This window comes from Salvelinus sp. IW2-2015, unplaced genomic scaffold (assembly GCF_002910315.2).
Source record: "Salvelinus sp. IW2-2015 unplaced genomic scaffold, ASM291031v2 Un_scaffold1573, whole genome shotgun sequence".
Lineage (NCBI taxonomy): Eukaryota > Metazoa > Chordata > Actinopteri > Salmoniformes > Salmonidae > Salvelinus > Salvelinus sp. IW2-2015.
This window is the reverse complement of record NW_019943001.1, coordinates 20,154-43,665: the sequence shown is the minus strand read 5'-3', so window position 1 is coordinate 43,665 and position 23,512 is coordinate 20,154. Positions and strand designations below refer to the sequence as shown.

At 45.7% G+C, this 23,512-nt stretch overlaps 1 pseudogene; it reads right to left on the bottom strand.

Moving 5' to 3' along the window:
* Nucleotides 1-22,405, bottom strand: part of LOC112071306 (voltage-dependent T-type calcium channel subunit alpha-1G-like) — a 236,375-nt pseudogene extending 213,970 nt beyond the window's left edge.
* Between the last annotated feature and the right edge of the window lie 1,107 nt (nt 22,406-23,512).

Below are 23,512 nucleotides of genomic sequence, written 5' to 3'. Positions count from 1 at the left end.
CTTTACTGTTGGCATGACACCAGGACTGATGGTAGCGCTCACCTTGTCTTCTCCGGACAAGCTTTTTTCCAGATGCCCCAAACAATCGGAAAGGAGATTCATCAGAGAAAATGACTTTACCCCAGTCCTCAGCAGTCGAATCCCTGTACCTTTAGCAGAATATCAGTCTGTCCCTGATGTTTTCCCTTGAGAGAAGTGGCTTCTTTGCTGCCCTTCTTGACACCAGGCCATCCTCCAAAAGTATTTGCCTCACTGTGCTTGCAGATGCACTCACACCTGCCTGCTGCCATTCATGAGCAAGCTCTGTACTGGTGGTGCCCTGATCTCGCAGCTGAATCAACTTTAGGAGATGGTACTTTCTTGGGCGCCCTGAAGCATCCTGAGACCATTCATGTGTGGGGTTGCTTCTCAGCCAAGGGAGTGGGCTCACTCACAATTTTGCCTAAGAACACAGCCATGAATAAAGAATGGTACCAACACATCCTCCGAGAGCATCTTCTCCCAACCATCCAGGAACAGTTTGGTGACAAACAATGCCTTTTCCAGCATTATGGAGCACCTTGCCATAAGCCAAAAGTGATAACTAAGTGGCTCGGGGAACAAAACATCGATATTTTGGGTCTATGGCCAGGAAACTCCCCAGACCTTAATCCCATTGAGAACGTGTGGTCAATCCTCAAGAGGCGGGTGGACAAACAAAAACCCACAAATTCTGACAAACTCCAAGCATTGATTATGCAAGAATGGGCTGCCATCAGTCAGGATGTGGCCCAGAAGTCAATTGACAGCGTGCCAGGGCGGATTGCAGAGGTCTTGAAAAAGAAGGGTCAACACTGCAAATATTGACTCTTTGCATCAACTTAATGTAATTGTCAATAAAAGCCTTTGACACTTATGAAATGCTTGTAATTATACTTCAGTATTCCATAGTAACATCTGACAAAAATATCTAAAGACACTGAAGCAGCAAACTTTGTGGAAATTAATATTTGTGTAATTCTCAAAACTTTAGGCCACGACTGTATGTCCATTACATGACATCCAAATAAAAATCCAATTAAATTCCAGGTTGTAATGCAACAAAATAGGAAAAATGCCAAGGGGGTGAATACTTTGGCAAAGCACTGTATATCCCCCCACTAGAATCCCCATACTTCAATGAAGACAGCTTCTCCATCCTGGATTGGAAATAATCAACAATCGATAATTCCCAGGCCAAGGGACATGTACTAGTCTGTTGAGACCTAATATGCCAGAATTGGACAAGACACTGACACCCTCAGCACACAGGGGGACAAACACCTACCTGGAGGTGACAGCATTCCCTACTTCATATGCCCCGTGTCATGACGCTAGCCCTTTCTGTGAATTGACTAGCAGAGATGTGAACAACCCCCCTACCTCTCCTGTTAGGAGGGGAGGGGGGCAGTTTTACGACCTTACAACCACTTCGTAAATACCACAGACACTCTCCCTGACCATGCAATTGAGAGAGAGTTTCACAGTAAGACAAACTAAATTGAAAGACAAACTAAACTCCCTCTCTCTCTATACTCCCTCTCTCTCTCTATACTCCCTCTCTCTCTCTATACTCCCTCTCTCTATACTCCTTATCTATACTCCCTCTCTATACTCTCTCTCTATACTCCCTCTCTATACTCCATCTCTATCTATATACTCCCTCTCTATACTCCCTCTCTATACTCCCTCTCTCTCTTAAATATAACTCCTTCTCTCTATACTCCCTCTCTCTCTATACTCCCTCATACTCCTCTCTCTCGACTCCCTCTCTCTCTATACTCTATATATCTCTATACTCCCTCTCTCTCTACGCCCTTTCTCTCTATACTCCATCTCTCTACTCTCTCTCTATACTCCATCTCTCTCTATACTTCATCTCTCTACTCTCTCTCTATATCTCATCTCTCTCTATACTCCCTCTCTTATACTCCTCTCTCTCTATACTCCTCTCTCTCTCTATACTCCTCTCTCTCTATACTCCCTCTCTATACTCCTCTCTACTCTCTCTCTATACTCCTCTCTATACTCCATCTCTATCTATATACTCCCTCTCTATACTCCTCTCTATACTCTCTCTATACTCACTCTCTCTACTCACTCTCTCTCTATACTCCTCTCTCTCTATACTCCATCTCTCTATATACTCCTCTCTCTACTCCTCTCTCTCTCTACTCCATCTATCTCTATACTCCCTCTCTCTCTACTCCTCTCTATCTACTCCATCTCTCTCTATACTCTCTCTCTCTCTCCTCTCTCTATACTCCCTCTCTCTATACTCCCTCTCTCTCTATACTCCATATCTCTCTATTCCTCTCTCTATACTCCTCTCTCTCTACCTCTCTCTCTATATACTCCATCTCTCTACTCTCGCTCTACTCCTCTCTCTATATCCATCTCTCTACTCCTTCTCTCTCTATACTCCATCTCTCTACTCCATCTCTCTCTATACTCCCTCTCTGTCACGCCCTGACCATAGTAAGCTGTTTATTCTCTGTGTTGGTTGGGGCGTGATAGTGACTTGGGTGGGTAATCTAGGTGAATTTGTATGTCTATGGTGGACTAATATGGTTCCCAATCAGAGGCAGCTGTTGTCTCTGATTGGGGATCATATTTAGGTAGCCATTTCCTCATTTGTGTTTGTGGGATCTTGTCTATGTTTAGTTGCTGTCAGCACTATTTGCATAGCTTCACGTTTCGTTCGTTGATTTGGTTGTTTTTGTTCGGTGTTCATTTATTAAAAGGAATATGTACGCCTACCACGCTGCACCTTGGTCTCATTCGAACGACGGATGTGACACTCTCTCTCTATACTCCTCTCTCTGCTACTCTCTCTCTCTCTCTACTCCTCTCTCTCTACTCTCTCTCTCTCTCTACTCCCTCTCTCGCTACTCTCTCTCTCTCTCTACTGCCTCTCTCGCTACTCTCTCTCACTCTCTACTCTCTCTCTCTCTATACTCCCCTCCCCTCTCTCTACTCTCTCTCTTCTATACTCCCTCTCTCTCTACTCTCTCTCTCTCTACTCCTCTCTCTCTACTCTCTCTCTCTCTATACTCCCTCTCTCTCCTCTCTCTCTCTCTCTCATCCTCTCTCCCTTCTACTCTTCTTCACTCTCTACTCTCTCTCTCTCTATACTCCTCTCTCTCTCTACTCTCTCTCTCTCTATACTCCCTCTCTCTCTACTCTCTCTCTCTCTGCTCTCTCTACTCCATTTCACTCGCCTCTCTCTCTACTCTCTCTCTCTATATACTCCATCTCTCTACTCTCTCTACTCCATCTCTCTACTCCATCTCTCTCTATACTCCCTCTCTCTCTCTACTCCCACTCTACTCTCTCTCTACTCCCTCTCTCCTCTCTCTCTACTCCCTCTCTCTCTCTCGCTCTCTCTCTCTACTCAATTCAATATACTTTATTGACATGTCAAGTTAAATTACTTACATTGTCAAAGTATACATATAACTAAAATGGTGGGACCAACAGCAATAATAACAGTAGTAGTGGAAATGGGATTACCATTAACAGCAACTACAACAACAATATTAATGAGAACAACAATACATTAAAGCAATAGTAGGAGACCAGTCTCAACATGACTGAGAAGACACATGACATGGTATGAAAGACAAAACAAAACTAAATGGAAAATACTATTGACATTACATTGCACTTTTTCACTGGCTGTCCCAAATGTTGGCTTTTCACCCAATAAATATTATATATTATATAGTTTCAAATTCTTTGTACTGAATGATAATTTGGGGAAATAAATATTCTCTTAGGTCTGAGTATTTGTCACAGTGTAATAGGAAATGCAGCTCTGTCTCTACCTCTCCCCTGGAGCAGAGTGAGCACAGCCTGTCCTCTCTGGGCAGCCAGGTTTGTCTGTGACGACCAGTCTCTATAGCCAGACTGTTCTCACTGAGTCTGTACCTAGTCTGTGTTTTCCTCAGTTTTCTATCAGTCACAGTGGTCAGATAGTCTGCCACCATGTACTGTCTGTTTAGGGCCAAATAGCACTGAAGTTTACTTAGATTTTTTGTGTTGTCTTTCCAATAGGTGATATATTTTTCTTTTTGTTTTGTGATGATTTGTTTGGGCCAGATTTTCTGAGTGATGTCTTGAGGCTCTATGGGGTTGGTTTGGGTTGGTGAAATGAGCCTCAGAACCAGCTGGCTGAGGGGACTCTTCTCTTGTTTCATCTCTTGACATTGTAGAGCTGTGTGATGGAATGTTTTGGGGTCACTTGTTTTTAGATGTTTGTAAAATGTGATGGCTCTTTGTTCGAGTAAGGAGGAGGTATTGGCCAATAAGGAGGGGGTATTGGCCAAATTCTGCTCTACATGCGTTATTTGGAGGTTTTCTTTCCACTTGCAATACAGTCTTGCAAAACTCTGCATGCAGTATTTCGATTGGATGTTTGTCCCATTTGGTAAATTCATTATTAGACAGCGGACCCCATACTTCGCTGCCATATAGAGCAATTGGTTCAATAACTGATTAGATTTTGTTCTGCCAGATTCTAATTGGAATTTTAATTATCCTTTTAATGGCATAGAATGCTCTTCTTGCTTTGTCTCTCAGCTCGTTCACAGCCATGTGAAAGCTACCTGTGTTGCTGATATTTAGTCCTAGATACGTGTCGTTTTTGGTGCGTTCTAATAGAACTGTGTCCAAATAGAATTTATATTTGTCATCCTGATTTCTGGACCTTTTTTGGAATATCATTATATATATATTTTTTAATTAATTGTCAGAGCCCAGGTCTGACAGAACCTGTGATTAACGGTCAGAGCCCAGTTCTGACAGAACCTGTGATTAACGGTCATAGAAGCCCAGGTCTGACAGAACTGGTATTAACGGTCAGAGCCCAGGTCTGACAGAACCTGTGATTTAACGGTCAGAGCCCAGGTCTGACGAACCTGTGATTAACGGTCAGAGCCCAGGTCTGACAGAACCTGTGTATTAACGGTCAGAGCCAGGTCTGACAGAACCTGTGATTATACGGTCAGAGCCCAGGTCTGACAGAACTGTGATTTAACGGTCAGAGCCCGAGTTCTGACAGAACCTGTGATTAACGGTCAGAGCCCAGGTCTGACAGAACCTGTGATTAACGGTCAGAGCCCAGGTCTGACAGAACCTGTGATTAACGGTCAGAGCCCAGGTTCTGACAGAACTGTGATTAACGGTCAGAGCCCATCAAAACCTGTATCCACCATGACAGAACCTGTGATTAACGGTCAGAGGCCAGTGTCTGACAGAACCTGTGATTAACGTCAGAGCCAGGTCTGACAGAAACCTGTGATTAACGGTCAGAGCCCAGTTCTGACAGAACCTGTGATAACGGTCAGACCCAGTTCTGACAGAACCTGTGGTTAACGGTCAGAGCCCAGGTCTGACAGAACCTGTGATTAACGGTCAGAGCCAGTTCTGACAGAACCTGTGTTAACGGTCAGAGCCCAGTCTGACAGAACCTGTGATTAACGTCAGACCCAGGTCTGACAGAACCTGTGTTAACGGTCAGAGCCCAGGTCTGACAGAACCTGTGATTAACGGTCAGAGCCCAGGTCTGACAGAACCTGTGATTAACGGTCAGAGCCAGTTCTGACAGAACCTGTGATTAACGGTCAGAGCCCAGGTTTTGACAGAACTGTGATTAACGGTCAGAGCCCAGGTTCTGACAGAACCTGTGATAACGCGTCAGAGCCCAGGTTCTGACAGAAACCTTGTATAACGGTCAGAGGCCAGTTCTGACAGAACCTGTGATTAACGGTCAGAGCCCAGTTCTGACAGAACCTGTGGATTAACGGTCAGAGCCCAGGTCTGACAGAACCTGTGATTAACGGTCAGAGCCAGTCTGACAGAACCTGTGATTAACGGTCAGAGCCCAGGTCTGACAGAACCTGTGATTAACGGTCAGAGCCCAGGTCTGACAGAACCGTTGATTTAACGGTCAGAGCCCCAGTTCTGACAGAACCTGTGATTAACGGTCAGAGCTCCAGTTCTGACAGAACCTGTGATTAACGGTCAGAGCCCAGGTCTGACAGAACCTGTGATTATTAACGGTCAGAGGCCAGTTCTGACAGAGAACCTGTGATTAACGGTCAGAGCCCAGGTTCTGACAGAACCTGTGATTAACGGTCAGAGCCAGGTCTGACAGAACCTGTGATTAACGTCAGAGGCCAGTCTGATTCAGAACTGTGATTAACGGTCAGAGCCCAGGTCTGACAGAACCTGTGATTAACGGTCAGAGCCCAGTGTCTGACAGAACCTGTGATTAACGGTCAGAGGCCAGTTCTGACAGAACCTGTGATTAACGGTCAGAGCCAGGTCTGACAGAACCTGTGATTAACGGTCAGAGCCCAGTTCTGACAGAACCTGTGATTAACGGTCAGAGGCCAGTTCTGACAGAACCTGTGATTAACGGTCAGAGCCAGGTCTGACAGAACCTGTGATTAACGGTCAGAGCCCAGGTCTGACAGAAACCTGTGATTAACGGTCAGAGCGCCAGGTCTGACAGAACCGTTGATTAACGGTCAGAGCCCAGGTCTGACAGAACTGTGATAACGGTCAGAGGCCAGGTCTGACAGAACCTGTGATTAAACGGTCAGAGGCCAGGTCTTGACAGAACCTGTGATTAACGGTCAGAGCCCACCAGTCTGACAGAACCTGTGATTATACGGTCAGAGCCCAGGTCTGACAGAACCTGTGATTAACGGTCAGAGCCCAGGTCTGACAGAACCTGTGATTAACGGTCAGAGCCCAGGTCTGACAGAACTGTGATATTAACGGTCAGAGCCAGGTTTGACAGAACCTGTGATTACGGTCAGAGGCCAGTTCTGACAGAACCTGTGATTAACGGTCAGAGCCCAGTTCTGACAGAACCTGTGATTAACGGTCAGAGCCCAGGTCTGACAGAACCTGTGATTAACGGTCAGAGCCCAGGTCTGACAGAACCTGTGATTAACGGTCAGAGCCCAGGTCTGACAGAACACTGTGATTAACGGTCAGAGCCCAGGTCTGACAGAAACCTGTGATTAACGGTCAGAGCCCAGGTCTGACAGAACCTGTGATTAACGGTCAGAGCCCAGTCTGACAGAACCTGTGATTAACGGTCAGAGGCCAGGTCTGACAGAACCTGTGATTAACGGTCAGAGCCCAGTTCTGACAGAACCTGTGATTAACGGTCAGAGCCCATGTTCTGACAGAACCTGTGGTAACGGTCAGAGCGCCAGGTCTGACAGAACCTGTGATTAACGGTCAGAGCCCAGTTCGACAGAACCTGTGGTTAACGGTCAGAGCCCAGTTCTGACAAAACCTGTGATTAACGGTCAGAGCCCAGGTCTGACAGAACCTGTTATTAACCGGTCAAGAGGCCAGTTCTGACAGAACCTGTGATTAACGGTCAGAGCCCAGGTTGACAGAACCTGTGATAACGGTCAGAGCCCAGTCTGGACAGAACCTGTGATTAACGGTCAGAGCCAGGTCTGACAGAACCTGTGATTAACGGTCAGAGGCCAGTTCTGACAGAACCTCGTTGATTAACGCGTCAGAGCCCAGGTCTGACAGAACCTGTGATTAACGGTCAGAGCCCAGGTCTGACAGAACCTGTGATTAACGGTCAGAGGCCAGGTCTGACAGAACCTGTGATTAACGGTCAGAGGCCAGTTCTGACAGAACCTGTGATTAACGGTCAGAGCCCAGTTCTGACAGAACCTGTGATTAACGGTCAGAGCCCAGGTCTGACAGAACCTGTGTGATTAACGGTCAGAGGCCAGTTCTGACAGAACCTTGATTAACGTCAGGCCCAGTGTCTGACAGAACCTGTGATTAACGGTCAGAGCCCAGGTCTGACAGAACCTGTGATTAACGGTCAGGGCCAGTTCTGACAGAACCTGTGATTAACTCAAAGTAAAGGTTCCAGAGCCCTAGTCTACAGAACCTGTGATTAACGGTCAGAGCCAGTTCTGACAGAACCTGTGATTAACGTCAGAGGCCAGTTCTGACAGAACCTGTGATTTAACGTCAGAGCCCAGGTCTGACAGAACCTGTGATTAACGGTCAGCAGCCCAGTTCTGACAGAACCTGTGATTAAGGTCAGAGGCCAGGTCTGACAGAACCTGTGATTAACGGTCAGGCCAGGTCTGACAGAACCTTGATTAACGGTCAGAGCCAGGTCTGACAGAACCTGTGATTAACGGTCAGAGGCCAGTCTTGTACAGAACCTGTGATTAACGGTCAGAGCCCAGGTCTGACAGAACCTGTGATTAACGGTCAGAGGCCAGGTCTGACAAACCTGTGATTATACCGGGTCAGAGGCCAGGTCTGACAGAATCTCTGTTGATTAACTGGTCAAGAGCCCAGTTCTGACAGAACCTGTGATAACGGTCAGAGCCCAGTTCTGACAGAACCTGTGATTAACGGTCAGAGGCCAGGTCTGACAGAACCGTGGATTAACGGTCAGAGCCCAGGTCTGACAGAACCTGTGATTAACGGTCAGAGCCCAGTTCTGACAGAACTGTGATTAACGGTCAGAGCCCAGGTCTGACAGAACCTGTGGTTAACGGTCAGAGGCCAGGTCTCTGACAGAACCTGTGATTAACGGTCAGAGGCCAGGTCTGACAGAACCTGTGATTAACGGTCAGAGCCCAGGTCTGACAGAACCTGTGATTAACGGTCAGAGGCCAGTCTGACAGAACCTGTGATTAACGGTCTAGAGCCCAGTTTCTGACAGAACCTGTGATTAACGGTCAGAGCCCAGGTCTGACAGAACCTGTGATTAACGGTCAGAGCCCAGGTCTGACAGAACCTGTGATTAACGGTCAAGCCCAGGTCTGACAGAACCTGTGATTAACGGTCAGAGCCCAGGTCTGACAGAACCTGTGATTAACGGTCAGAGGCCCAGTTCTGACAGAACTGTGATTAACGGTCAGAGCCCAGGTCTGACAGAACCTGTGATTAACGGTCAGAGCCCAGGTCTGACAGAACCTGTGATTAACGGTCAGAGCCAGGTCTGACAGAACCTGTGATTAACGGTCAGAGCCCAGGTCTGACAGAACCTGTGATTAACGGTCAAGGCCCAGGTCTGACAGAACCTGTTGGATAAAACGGTCAGAGCCCAGTTCTGACAGAACCTGTGATTAACGGTCAGAGGCCAGGTCTGACAGAACCTTTGATTAACGGTCAGAGCCCATTCTGACAGAGAACCTTGATTAACGGTCAGAGCCCAGTTTCTGACAGAAACCTGTGGTTAACGGTCAGAGCCCAAGGTCTGACAGACCTGTGTTAACGGTCAGAGCCCAGTTCTGACAGAACCTGTGGTTAACGGTCAGAGCCAGTTCTGACAGAAACCTGTGATTAACGGGTCAGAGCCCAGGTCTGACAGAACCTGTGATTAACGGTCAGAGCCCAGGTCTGACAGAACCTATGTGATTAAACGCGTCCAGAGCCCAGGTCTGACAGAACCTGTGATTAACGGTCAGAGCCAGTTCTGACAGAACTGTGGTTAACGGTCAGAGCCAGGTCTGACAGAACCTGTGATTAACGGTCAGAGCCCAGTTCTGACAGAACCTGTGTTAACGTCAGAGCCAGTTCTGACAGAACCTGTGATTAACGGTCAGAGCCAGGTCGACAGAACCTGTGATTAACGGTCAGAGGCCAGTTCTGACAGAACCTGTGATTAACGGGTCAGAGCCCAGTCTGACAGAAACCTGTGATTAATGGTCAGAGCCCAGGTCTGACAGAACCTGTGATTAACGGTCAGACCCAGGCTCACGAACCTGTGATTAACGGTCAGAGGCCAGTTCTGAACAAACCTGTGTTATTAACGGTCAGAGCCCAGGTCTGACAGAACCTGTGTATAACGGTCAGAGGCCCAGGTCTGACAGAACCTGTGATTAACGGTCAGAGGCCAGTTCTGACAAGAACCTGTGATTAACGGTCAGAGCCCAGGTCTGACAGATACCTTGATTAACGGTCAGAGCCCAGCGTCTGACGAACCTGTGATTAACGGTCAGAGGCCAGTTCTGACAGAACCTGTGATTAACGGTCAGAGCCCAGTTCTGACGGAACCTGTGATTAACGGTCAAGGCCCAGGTCTGACAGAACCTGTGATTAACGGTCAGAGGGCCAGTTCTGACGAACCTGTGATTAACGGTCAGAGCCCAGGTCTGACAGAACCTGTTGATTAACGGTCAGAGCCCAGGTCTGACAGAAACCTGTGATTAACGGTCAGAGGCCAGTTCTGACAGAACCTGTGATTAACGGTCAGAGCCCAGGTCTGACAGAACCTGTGATTAACGGTCAGAGGCCAGTTCTGACAAACCGTGATTAACGGGTCAGAGGCCAGTTCTGACAAACCTTGTATTAACGCGTCAGAGCCCAGGTCTGACAGAACACTGGATTAACGGTCAGAGGCCAGTTTCTGACAGAACCGTGTGATTAACGGTCAGAGCCCAGGTCTGACAGAACCTGTGATTAACGGTCAGCAGCCCAGGTCTGACAGAACCTGTGATTAACGGTCAGAGCCCAGGTCTGACAGAAACCTGTGATTAACGGTCAGAGGCCAGGTCTGACAGAACCTGTGATTAACGGTCAAGAGCCCAGGTCTGACAGAACCTGTGATTAACGCGGTCGAGGCAGGTCTGACAGAACCTGCTGATTAACGGTCAAGAGGCCAGGTCTTGACAGAACCTGTGATTAACGGTCAGAGCCCAGTTCTGACAGAAACCTGTGATTAACGGTCAGAGGCCAGGTCTGACAGAACCTGTGATTAACGGTCAGAGGCCAGGTCTGACAGAACCTGTGATTATACGGTCAGCAGCCAGGTCTGACAGAACCTGTGATTAACGGCAGAGCCCAGGTCTGACAGAACCTGTATAACGGTCAGAGGCCAGGTCTGACAGAAACCTGTGATTAACGTCAGAGCCCAGTTCTGACAGAACCTGTGATAACGGTCAGAGCCAGGTCTGACAGAACCTGTGATTAACGGTCAAGCCCAGGTCTGACAGAACCTGTGATTAAACGGTCAGAGGCCAGGTCTGACAGAACCTGTGATTAACGGTCAAGGCCAGGTCTGACAGGACCTGTGATAACGGTCAGGAGCCCAGGTCTGAAGAACTGTGATTAACGGTCAGAGCCCAGTTCTGACAGAACCTGTTGATTAACGCGTCAGAGCCCAGTCTGACAAACCTGTGTATTAAAACGGTCAGGCCCAGGTCTGACAGAACCTGTGATTAACGGTCAGAGCCCAGTTCTGACAGAACCTGTGATTAACGGTCAGAGCCCAGGTCTGACAGAACCTGTGATTAAACGGTCAGAGCCCAGGTCTGACGAACCTGTGATTAACGTCAGAGCCCAGTTCTGACAGAACCTGTGATTAACGGTCAGAGCCCAGGTTCTGACAGAACCTGTGGTTAACGGTCAGAGCCCAGGGTCTGACAGACCTGTGATTAACGGTCAGAAGGCCAGGTCTGACAGACCTGTTATTTAACGGTCAGAGCCCAGGTTCTGACAGAACCTTGATGATTAACGGTCAGAGCCCAGGTCTGACAGAACCTGCTGATTAACGGTCAGAGCCCAGTCTGACAGAACCTGTGTATTAACGGTCAGAGGCCAGGTCTGACAGAACCTGTGATTAACGGTCAGACGGCCAGGTCTGACAGAAAACCTGTGATTATACGGTCAGAGGCCAGGTCTGACAGAACCTGGATTAACGGTCAGAGCCCAGTTCTGACAGAACCTGTGATTAACGGTCAGGAGCCCAGTCTGACAGAACCTGTGATTAACGGTCAGAGCCCAGTTCTGACAGAACCTGTGATTAACGGTCAGAGCCCAGGTCTGACAGAACCGGTGCAGATGATCTAGATGCTGCTGTAACTCCCTCCTTAGAGGGAGACAGCAGCACCAGGTCATCTGCATACAGCAGACACTTGATTTCAGTGTTGTGTAGGATGAGACCAGGTGCTGCTGATTCTTCTAATGTTTTTGCCAATATTCAATAATGTAGATGTTAAATATGTTGGACTTATTGGGCAGCCCGGTTTTCACTCCAAGTCCCTGAGACGTCTGTTTCCCTGGTGCCTATTTTAACAGACATTTGTTTTTAGTGTTACATTGATTTAATAACATCATATGTTTTCACTCCAGTTCACTTTCTATTAGTCTATAAAAATACCTTTTGGCCAAATTGAATCAAATGCTTTCTTGAAGTCTACAAAACACAAGTAGATTGTGCCTAGATTGTGTTTTCATTTACTTGTTTGTCAATTAGAGTGTGGAGGGTTTTATTGTGTCTGTTGTAAGATAGAAAATGTAATCTGGCTTCTTGCTCAGGACGTTGTGTTCATCCAAAGAAATTATGTAATCTGCTATTTATGATACCGCAGGAGAATTTTCCCCAAGTTGCTTTTAACGCAAATTCCTCTGTAATTACACTACCGGTCAAAAGTTTTACAACACCTACTCATTCCAAGGGATTTTCTTTTATTTTACTTATTTCTTTCTACATTGTAGAATAATAGTGAAGACATCAAAACTATGAAATAACACATATGGAATCATGTTGTAACCAAAAAAGTGTTAAACAAATCAAAATGTAATTTATAATTGATATTCTTCAATTGATATAACTGATATAACTGATATTCTTCTTTTGACACTCTTAGCATTCTGTCAACCAGCTTCACGAGGTAGTCACCTGGAATGCATTTCATTTAAAAGGTGTGCCTTCTTAAAAGTTAATTTGTGCATATTTCTTTCCTTCTGAATGCATTTCAATCAATCAGATGTGTTGTGACAAGGTAGGGGGGTATACAGAAGATAGCTCTAAGTCCATATTATGGCAAGAACAGCTCAAATAAGCAAAGAGAAATGTCAGTCCATCATTACTGAAAGACATGAAGGTCCGTCAATCTGGAACATTTCAAGAACTTTGAAAGTTTCTTCAAGTGCAGTCGAAAAAATCATCAAGCACTATGATGAAACTGGCTCTCATGAGGACCACCACAGGAATGGAAGACACAAAGTTACCTCTGCTGCAGAGGATAAGATCATTAGAGTTACCAGCCTCAAAAATTGCTTCACAGAGTTCAAGTAACAGACACATCTCAACATCACCTGTTCAGAGAAGACTGTGTGAATCAGGCCTTCATGGTCAAATTGCTGCAAATAAATCACTACTAAAGGACACCAACAAGAAGAAGAGACTTGATTGGGCCAAGAAACGCAAACAATGGACATTAGACCGGTGGAAATTTGTCCTTTGGTGTGGAGTCCAAATTGGAGATTTTTGGTTCCAACTGCCATGTCTTTGTGAGACGCGGTGTGGGTGAACAGATGATCTCCACATGTGTATTTCCCACCATAAAGCATGGACGAGAAGGTGTGATGGTGCGGGGGTGCTTTGCTGGTGACACTGTCTCTGATTTATTTAGAATTCAAAGCACACTTAACCAGCATGGCTAACACAGCATTCTGCAGCGATACGCCATCTCATCTGGTTTGGGCTTAGTGGGACTATCATTTGTTTTTCAACAGGACAATGACCCAAAAATCTAATTTTATTGGTCACATACACATGGTTAGCAGATGTTATTGTGAGTGTAGCGAAACTCTTGTGCTTCTAGATCCAACAGTGCAGCAATATCTAACAAGTAATATCTAACAATTCCACAACAAATACCTAGTGGAATAAGGAATGGAATGGAATAAGAATATATAAATATAAATATATGGATGATCAATGACATAGCGGCATAGGCCAAGATGCAATAGATAGTATGGAATACAATATGTACATATGAGATGAGTAATGCAAGATATGTAAACATAATTAAAGTGTCATTATTAAAGTGACTATTGATCCATTTATTAAAGTGGCCAATGATATCAAGTCTGTGTGTAGGCAGCAGACTCTCTGTGCTAGTGATGGCTGTTTAACAGTCTGATGGCCTTGAGATAGAAGCTGTTTTTCAGTCTCTCGGTCCCAGCTTTGATGCACCTGTACTGCACTGTTGCGCCTTCTTCCCCACACTGTCTGTGTGGGTAGACCATTTCAGTTTGTCAGTGATGTGTACACCTTCTCCACTGCTGTCCCATCAATGTGGATAGGGGGGTGCTCCCTCTGCTGTTTCCTGAAGTCCACACACCTCCAGGCTGTGTAAGGGCTAATTTACCAAGAAGGAAAGTGATGATGTGCTGCATCAGATGACCTGGCCTCCACAATCCCCCGACCTCAACCCAATTGAGATGGTTTGGGATGAGTCGGACCACAGAGTGAAAGAAAATCAGCCAACAAGTACTTCAAGACGGTTGGAAAAGCATTCCAGGTGAAGCTGGTTGAGAGAATGCCAAGAATGTGCAAAGCTGTCATCAAGGCAAAGGGTGGCTATTTGAAGAATCTCAAATATTAAATATATTTTGATTTGTTAAAAGAAAAATTGGGTTACTACATGATTCCAAACTGTATGTCTTATTTTATAGATTCGATGTATTCACTATTATTCTACATTGTAGAAAATAGTAAAACATAAAGAAAAACCCTTGAATGAGTAGATGCTCTAAAACTTTGACCGGTAGTGTATATGGGTCAAATTTGTTTCCATCTTCATAGATTGGTGTGATCAATCTTTGGTTCCAAATATCGGGGGAAATACCTGCAGTGAGGATGATGTTGAAGAGTTTGAGTATAGCCAATTTGAATTTGTGGTCTGTATATTTGATCATTTAATTGAAAATAACATCAGCACCACAGGCCTTTTTGGGTTGGAGAGTGCATAGTTTGTCCAATAAGTGGGGTATCCACAGGATTCTGATAGTCTTTGACTGCTGATTCAAGGATTTGTAATTTTTCTTGTATACCCTTTTGATCTGGCCTCTTTGTTATATTGCTGTAGAGGTTTGCAAAGTGATTTCTCCACACATCCCAATTTTGGATAGCCAATTCCTCATGATGAGGTTTGTTTAATTTATTCCAATTCTCCCAGAAGTGGTTTGATTCCATGGATTCCTCAATTACATTCATCTTATTTCTAATATGCTGTTCTTTTCTTGTCCTTGTGGTATTGCTTCAGTGTTTCACCATATTGAAGGCGTATATTGTTGTTGTCTGGATCTCTGTTTTTGATTAGATATATTTCTCAATTACTTTCTTCGATTTTTGCAATCATTATCAAACCATTTTTTGGTTTGCTATTATGCTTCTTTAGATTAGCCAAGGAGGCYAATTTGTCAAATATAAAGTGTATGTTCCAAAGGGCCAAATGTACACCTTCATTGCTGTAGGAGAATGTTAAGGCTAAAAAGTTGTCCAGGAGAGATTGTATTTTTTTGCTACTAATTGCTTTTTGGTAGATTTCTGTACTGTTTGCACTCCATCTATAGGCCTGTTTAGTACCATGTCATTTATTGGGCCGTGATGCTTCATGGTTGGGTTCCGCTCTTCTCAGATACACTGTGATTTTACTGTGGTCCGAGAGAGGTGTTAGTGGGCTGACTGTGAAGGTTCTGAGAGACTCTGGGTTGAGGTCGGTGATAAAGTAGTCTACAGTGCTGCTGCCAAGTGATGAGCTGTAGGTATACCTACGAAAAGAGTCCCCTTTTAGCCTACCATTGACTATGTACAGACCCAGTGTTCGACAGAGCTTCAGGAGCTGTACTCCGTTTTAGTTTCTCACTTTGTCATAGTTGTTTCTGTGGGGGTATGTGGGGAGAAAAAGGTTGTTGCTTCCCGGTAGGTGTTTGTCCCCATGACTGTTAATAGTGTCTAGTTCTTCTGTTGTTCTAGCATTCAGGTCTCCACAGACCAGTACGTTGCCTTGGGCCTGAAAGTGACTCATCTCCCCCTCTAGAATGGAGAAGCTCTCTTCATTGAAGTAGGGTGACTCTGAGGGGGGAATGTATGTGGCACAGAGGAATACTTTTTTATCTGTTAAGATAAAGCCTGCTTGTTGACTTTAAATCAGATAGAGAATTTTCCTGTTTTGATCAATTCGATTGAATGAATTAGTTCATATTTATACCATATTAGCATTCCCCCTGAGTCTCTGCCCTGTTTGATTCCTTTTAATTTAGTGGATGGTAAGATTATCTCCCTATAACCTAGTGGACAGCCAGTGGAAACATCACCTCTGCACCATGTTTCCTGTAGTACTACAATATCAACATCATCAATTTCTTTCAGGAAGTCTGGGTTTCTGCTCTTTAGCCCAAAAGCAGAGAACTTTGAACCTTGTAAATTCTAACATGCAACGTAAAAAAAAAATATAAAAAAATATTTAATAAACGTTTTTTTCTTTACCTTCAAAATGAGATAAACACTCACAATCCAACAAGAACTATTAAAATAGGATTTTTCAATTAACATAATGCATATATGATTTGTTTATCATTTAAGGTAGCATTTGTGTCATGCCACTTGGGTGGATGTAGTGTGAGGAGGGTGGAGTTCTTGTGCTCATCTTATCGTGACCCTCGACCTATCACATGTGAGCATGGTAGACTCAGCATGTGTTTAAAGTCACTCATTTCGTTGGTAGGGGCTGGGCCAGTTGCTCCTCTCACAGACTGTGAGTAGCTCTGCCTGCCGGGCTGTGGCCCCTCCAGGTGTGGGTCTGCGGTGGGGGGGAGGGGAGTGGTAGACCTTGTCTGGGTGGGTCTGAAGCCCGGGCTGGGGTGGTCTGTGCTGTGCTGGCTGTGGTGGGCATTGAGGTTGGTGATGCTGTGGCCTTGGCTGGGGGGTCCAAGGTGCTGGTCCAGGGGTGTTGTCTCCTGTACAGGTGAACATGGTCATAGAGACAGTCCAGATCGAGGGTGGGGTGGTGGGCCAGGTCATAGTGCACAGTCCAGGGAGAGGCTGGCGTTTATTTTTTGGATTGTGGCAGGATGGAAGTCCTTCCTCTGTAGAAGGGTTGACACCATGATCCTTGAGTTGGGGAAGATTGCGGAGGCCTTCTCAATCACTCCCCGTAGTGAAATCACCACCCTCTCCTGCTGAGCATGCAGGTCGTTGCTTCCGGTATGTATGATTAGGTGGCTTGGCGACCCGAGATGGGCCTTATCAAGTAGCTCCATGGCACTCTGCGTTGTTGGGCACCACACCTTTCTCCTTTTGTGTCGAGGGAAAAGTATATTCTCCTGAACAAACTTTCCATTTGAGTCCATCAACAGAACAATGTCAGCCAGTGTTTCTTCTGGACTGGAGGGGGTGGAGTGGGGGCTGGTGGGTGTTGGAGCTGGGGTGTCGCTGGTCTGTGTCAGTGCCACTGTCAGTGGGAGGCTGTTCTGTGGGTTGGGGAGGAGGGGTGCAGCAGGCAGGGCTGGGGAAGYCTGGCKGGTTGAGTTGGRCTCCTCTGCTGTGTGAGGGAAGGTCATAGAGTGGTGAGCTAGTTGCTCCTGCAGCCTGTCCTYTGTTCTCTTTCTCTCCTGCAGCTCCTCTCTYAGTGTGGTCAGCTCCTTATTGCTGCTCTGCCTGTCTTTTTGGAGCTCTCTCACCTCCTTTGTTAGATCAGCCAGCTCTCTCTTGAGTCCGTCTCTCTCTTGCTGAACCTCTTTCAGCTGTGTTGCAAGGCTGCTGTCCTGCTCTGTCCTCACMTTGGTTAGGAGCTCCTCTAAGGTGTGGTTGTCTGGTTGCTGTTTGCTCACGCTCTCCCTGAGCAGGACCACCTCCCCCTCCAGTTTGGTGAACTCATCCCTCATGGCAGCCATGGTGGTGAGGAGGGCCTGAGCCTGCTCTGCACTGARGGGGTCGCTCTCCTCCTGGGGCGTGTCCTCCACTATGATGGGAAGAAAGGTGCTGGATATGCCTTTTTGGGTGGGGAGAGTAGGGGTGAGGGTGGTGCTGGTGGAGTTTTCCTTGTGAAAGGGCATGTCACTGGTGATGTCCTTCTCTCTCTCCGCTCTCTCCTTAATGGTCTGAAAGTCGGTTTCAATCAGCCTAAGGTTACCTTGCACCATGACAGTTCCAGTCTTGTAGAGGTTGATTTTTATCAAGGTGCTGTCAGGGTCGTCTGTCTCTTTGACTTTCAGCTTCCACCCATTACAGATTCCCTCTTTCTTTATGGATGAGTAGTGACAGCAGACTGCTGAGCGCCATGCATTTGGCTGGTCAGTGAGGAAGATGAGATTACTCACGTCACCTTTTTTGTAGAGGTCTTCGAAAAGGGTTTCTGGCCTCCCCATTAGTAGTTTCTGTTTAAAAGCTTTCCTCGTTGTGTCATTTTTGGCCTCTGGAGGGTAGAGAATGGACTCAGCGCTGAGGGGGAGTGGGGACACGGTGCCTGTGGGCTCTGCTACTGCTGCTGCTACTCTGTTCTGCTGCTGCACCATTTCCATGGCAACCAGCTTTGTTTGTCTGCTGCTGTTGTTAGCTAGCTCTAATTTCGCTCAAAAACCAGCAAAAAGAATGAAAAAATATTCCCTAAAAAAACTGAAGATATGTTCAACATTAGTTTGGTCGTTTGATGTACGTAGGTGTATTAACTCCCCTTTCTATGTTTGTTCTAGCAACATTTTTCTGGCTAGCTTGGTAGCCTGCTGGCTAGGTTTTTGTTGTGTCGCTAGCTAGCGAGAGTCAATACTTCTTCATTTAAAGCGCAACGTTTTTACCTATTCTGATTGAATACAGTTGTTGTTCATCACTTCTGGTCTTGAATTCTTTTTAGATCTGAGTGTTTAAAAAAACAACAGAGAAAAAAACTAGGAGTTTACGTTGAGCATGCCTGTAGCTCTCCCTCTCTCTACTCCCTCTTTTTACTCCCTCTTTTTACTCCCTCTTTCTACTCCCTCTTTTTACTCCCTCTCTCTACTCCCTCTCTCTACTCTCTCTCTACTCCCTCTTTCTACTCCCTCTTTTTACTCCCTCTCTCTACTCCCTCTTTCTACTCCCTGTCTTACTTCACGTTCCTCTCTCTTCTACTCTCTCTCTACTCTCTCTCTTCTCCCTCTCTACTCTCCTCTCTCTACTCTCTCTCTACTCTCTACTCCCTCTCTCTACTCTCTCTCTACTCTCTCTCTACTCTCTCTCTACTCTTCTCTACTCTCTCTCTACTCTCTCTCTACTGCCTCTCACTTCTCCCTCTCTCTATCTACTCTCTACGCGCTACTCCCTCTCTCTACTCTCTCTCTACTCTCTCTATACTCCCTCGATATACTCTCTCTACCCTCTCTCTACTCCCTCTCTCTCCTCTCTCTCTACTCTCTCTTTACTCCTCTCTCTACTCTCTCTCTAATCTCTCTCTCTACTCTCTCTCTACTCTCTCTCTCTACTCCCTTTCTCTACTCTCTCTCTCTACTCTCCCTCTACTCTCTCTCTCTACTCCTCTCTCTCCCTCTCTCTACTCATCTCTCTATTTCCCCTCCAATCATGCTGCCTTAGGTGTAGTATTAAAATAACATTCAATAAAACAGAGAGAGGACTGACACACACATACACACACGTCTGTACAGCTAACCTTGTGGGGACATACAATTCAGTCCCATTCAAAATCTTATTTTCCCTAACCCCTAACCCTAAACCTAACCCTAATCCTAACCCGTACTCTTACCTAACCCTAACCCTAACCCAAAAACCTAAACTTATCCTAACCCTAAAAACCTAACCTAGCTCCTAACACCTAACCTACAACTAACCCTAGCTCCTAACCTTAATATTTAACTTAATTCTAACCCTAACACTAATTGTAACCTTAAACCTAACCCCCTAGAAATAGCATTTGACCTTGTGGGGACAAGGTCCCCAGCTGGTCAATTTTTACTTGTTTACTATTCTTGTAGGGACTTCTGGTCCCCAAAAGATAGTTAAACACGTCCACACACACACACACACACACACACACACACACACACACACACACACACACACACACACAACACACACACACACACACACACACACACACACACACACACACACACACCACACACACACACACACACACACACACACACACACACACCACTGCCAATACAAGTCCACTCGCGCAGATATGCACCCAGAGAGAGATACTGTACAGTGAACACACTGCCGGAGGTAGAATGTGTTCTGACATATTTCTTGATTGGATGTTACTGCAGCAGAGACGGGTTTCTGGGAACTACAGAGTGTGTGTGATTGTGAGTGTTGTAGTTCCCCCAGGCAAGGAGCATAAGAAAGCCTCTATCTTAGCTTCATGTATCAGGAGGAGACGGGAGGAGACACACACACGCACACACACACACACACACACACACACACACACACACACACCACACACAACACACACAACACACACACACACACACACACACACACACACACACACACACACACACACACACACACACACACACACACACACTCAGATGTAAATCAAGGTCTTCGGTGTGTGTGTGTGTGTGTGTGTGTGTGTGTGTGTGTGTGTGTGTGTGTGTGTGTGTTGTGTGTGTGTGTGTGTGTGTGTGTGTGTGTTGTTGTGTGTGTGTGTGTGTGTGTGTGTTGTGAGTGCGTGTGCGTGTGTGTGTGCGCATCCAAGCTAAAGTCTACATTTTCTATTTATTGGTCTATTGTCCCAGGAAGATTATTGAATAGTGTTGCGTTATTCCTCCTCTCAGGTCTGACTTGGAGAGATACACCTGCCTCTGTGTTTGTGCAGGGGTGACTGGGACCAGAACTATGTCATTTCTAACATAAAGGTCCTTTATCCTTTGAGGCCTTCACACGGCCAAATGTTTGCCCTGAGGCCCCAAGTATTAGCCAGATAATTATAATTTTGTGCAACAAAAACACCTATTTAGACAGGCCCACTATGCTAAAATAAAACCAGCCCATTAGGCATTTTCCCGAAATGCCAGATGGCCAGTCCACCCCTGTGTCTGGTTTTGGTGTGTGTGTGTGTGTCTAGCTACAGACGCTAGCTGACAGTATGTGACCCGCGATAATCTAATTCAGAGTTCTGACAGACAGAATTAGCATACTAGTGGCTCTATTTAATAAGGAAAATATTCCGGAGGAATGTTGTTATCTACGTTGTTTCCAAACACACAACACACACACACACACACACACACACACACACACACACACACACACACACACACACACACACACACACAACACACACACACACACCACACACCACACACACACACACACACACACACACACACACACACACACACACACAAACACACACTTCTTATTACAACCATGTAAAAACAATACGTTTTGCCCTAACTCTTAATTTATTTATTAAAGGGAAATTTGCGACAGAACTAACCAGTCTGGATGTATTGCAGAGAAAAGCTGTATCCCTTTAACACTCTGGGAAAGCTCCTAGCTGGAGGTGTGCCCAACAGCAGTGTGAGGCGAGGAGCCAGCCAATCTAATGGACATGTTGATACCTCAGAATAGCAGTTCAATATGTTGATCTGTAAAAGCTCAGTCAGGTCATTAGTGTTCTCTTTAAGTTCATGCAGCATTACTGATGGGTTTAAACACAAACACACACGCACGTACACACACACACACACAAACACATACGCACGCACGCACGCAGGCACACAGACACAGGCAAGGATGCACGCACACGTACACAGACACACACAAAGACACACACAAGGACACGCACACACCCACACACACACACACACTCATACACACAGTAGACTTGGCTCAGGAGGCCATGAAGGGAGGGGAGTACATTGGCTCTCAGTGAAGGGAGTTATAACATGCTGCTCACTGTCTGATATCAGAGAGGGTGAGAGAGGGAAGGATCGGGGGAGGATGAAAGAGAGATGGACAAAGAGAGCGAGGGAGAAGGAGAGAGAGTGTAACGGGTGGTTGTGTTTAACCTCTAGGCTGTACATTCATCTGTAGTACAAAGCTAAGAGAATATCAGTGAATTAAATCAGATCTCTTATCCTTGAGTGAGCCCACCTTTCTCCCACTCCTACACCAGAGACAGGAATACTCAGAAATAGAGCTCTTTTCTGATCCATACAGAACCAGCGAAGAAAATATAATGACTTTTGTCTGTTTCCAGACAGACCAGTTAAAACAGAGTAAAAACATGTTGAGCTTTTGGGCAAAATATTATCAAGGGGAAAGCATTTGGAAATGGAGAGAGCGAGAGATAGAGGGAGAGACACAGAGAGAGAGAGAGACAGAGGAACAGAGAGAGAGAGCACGAGAGAGAGGGGAAATTTTTTTTTTTTGTAAATGTAGAGAGAGAGAGAGAGGGAAATAGAGATATGAGGATGGGGAGAGAAAGAGATGGAGGGAGGGAGGGAGGGAGGGATTAAAGGAGAGATGAAGAACGTACCTCCAGGATCTTGCATCGTTCTGACTCACAGTCGTGGTCCTCACAGGGTTGGAACATCCCCAGAGTGACGCAGTTCAACAAGATCACCAGCATGGAGGCTCGCTCAAACCACGTAGAGACACAGGAGTTAAGGAACACATTGGAGAGCTGCTTGAATCATATACAGCTGCTTGAATCATATACAGCTGCTTGAATCATATACAGCTGGTTGAATCATATACAGCTGGTTGAATCGTATACAGCTGGTTGAATCGTATACAGCTGGTTGAATCATATACAGCTGGTTGAATCATATACAGTTGGTTGAATCATATACAGCTGGTTGAATCGTTATACAGCTGGTTGAATCGTATACAGCTGGTTGAATCATATACAGCTGGTTGAACATTATACACTAAATATACAGTACATACAATATAAATATGTACAGATGTTAGAATATGCAAATGATAACAACATACACAGATTGAGTGTTTAATAATGAATTGCTCGGATTCCTTTTGATAAAGAATGCCAAGAAAGCCACTGAATTTAATTTAATTGGGACAGAGCAAGAGAGACTTATTTAGAATAAGTCACTCACAGTATCACTTCACGAAGACAGCTTGATGTATTAGACATTATTGGCCACACCCACTGGGCACACACTGGTTGAATCAACCACGTCATTTCAATGAAATGAAGTTGAACCAAAGTGGAATAGACGTTGAATTGACGTCTGTGCCCAGTGGCCTGCCTCTGACTGAGTCTTCTGGATCTGGTTAGAGGTTGAACTGAAGCTAATGATTTGAGCACAATCAATATGGAGGGTAAACAACCATTTACAAACACAGATTAACCTGCACCTGATTCAATAAAGACACACACTGTGACAGCTATTACAGCTAATAATTCAGCACAATACAGCCCAGTTAACCTGTTAAACTCTAACACCATTTGACATGGCAGTGTCTGTGTGTCTGTGTGTCTGTGTGTCTGTGTGTCTGTGTGTCTGTGTGTCTGTGTGTCTGTGTGTCTGTGTGTCTGTGTGTGCAAAGACCTACCAGTTTGTCTATGCCGTTCGAGAACGCCCAGTCGTCAGGCACACTGGGAAAGGAGGATACCCAGTCAGTTGTACAATTGAATGCCTTCAACTGAAATGTGTCTTCCGCATTTAACCCTCTCAATCAGAGAGGTTGCCGGCGGCTACCTTAAATCGACAT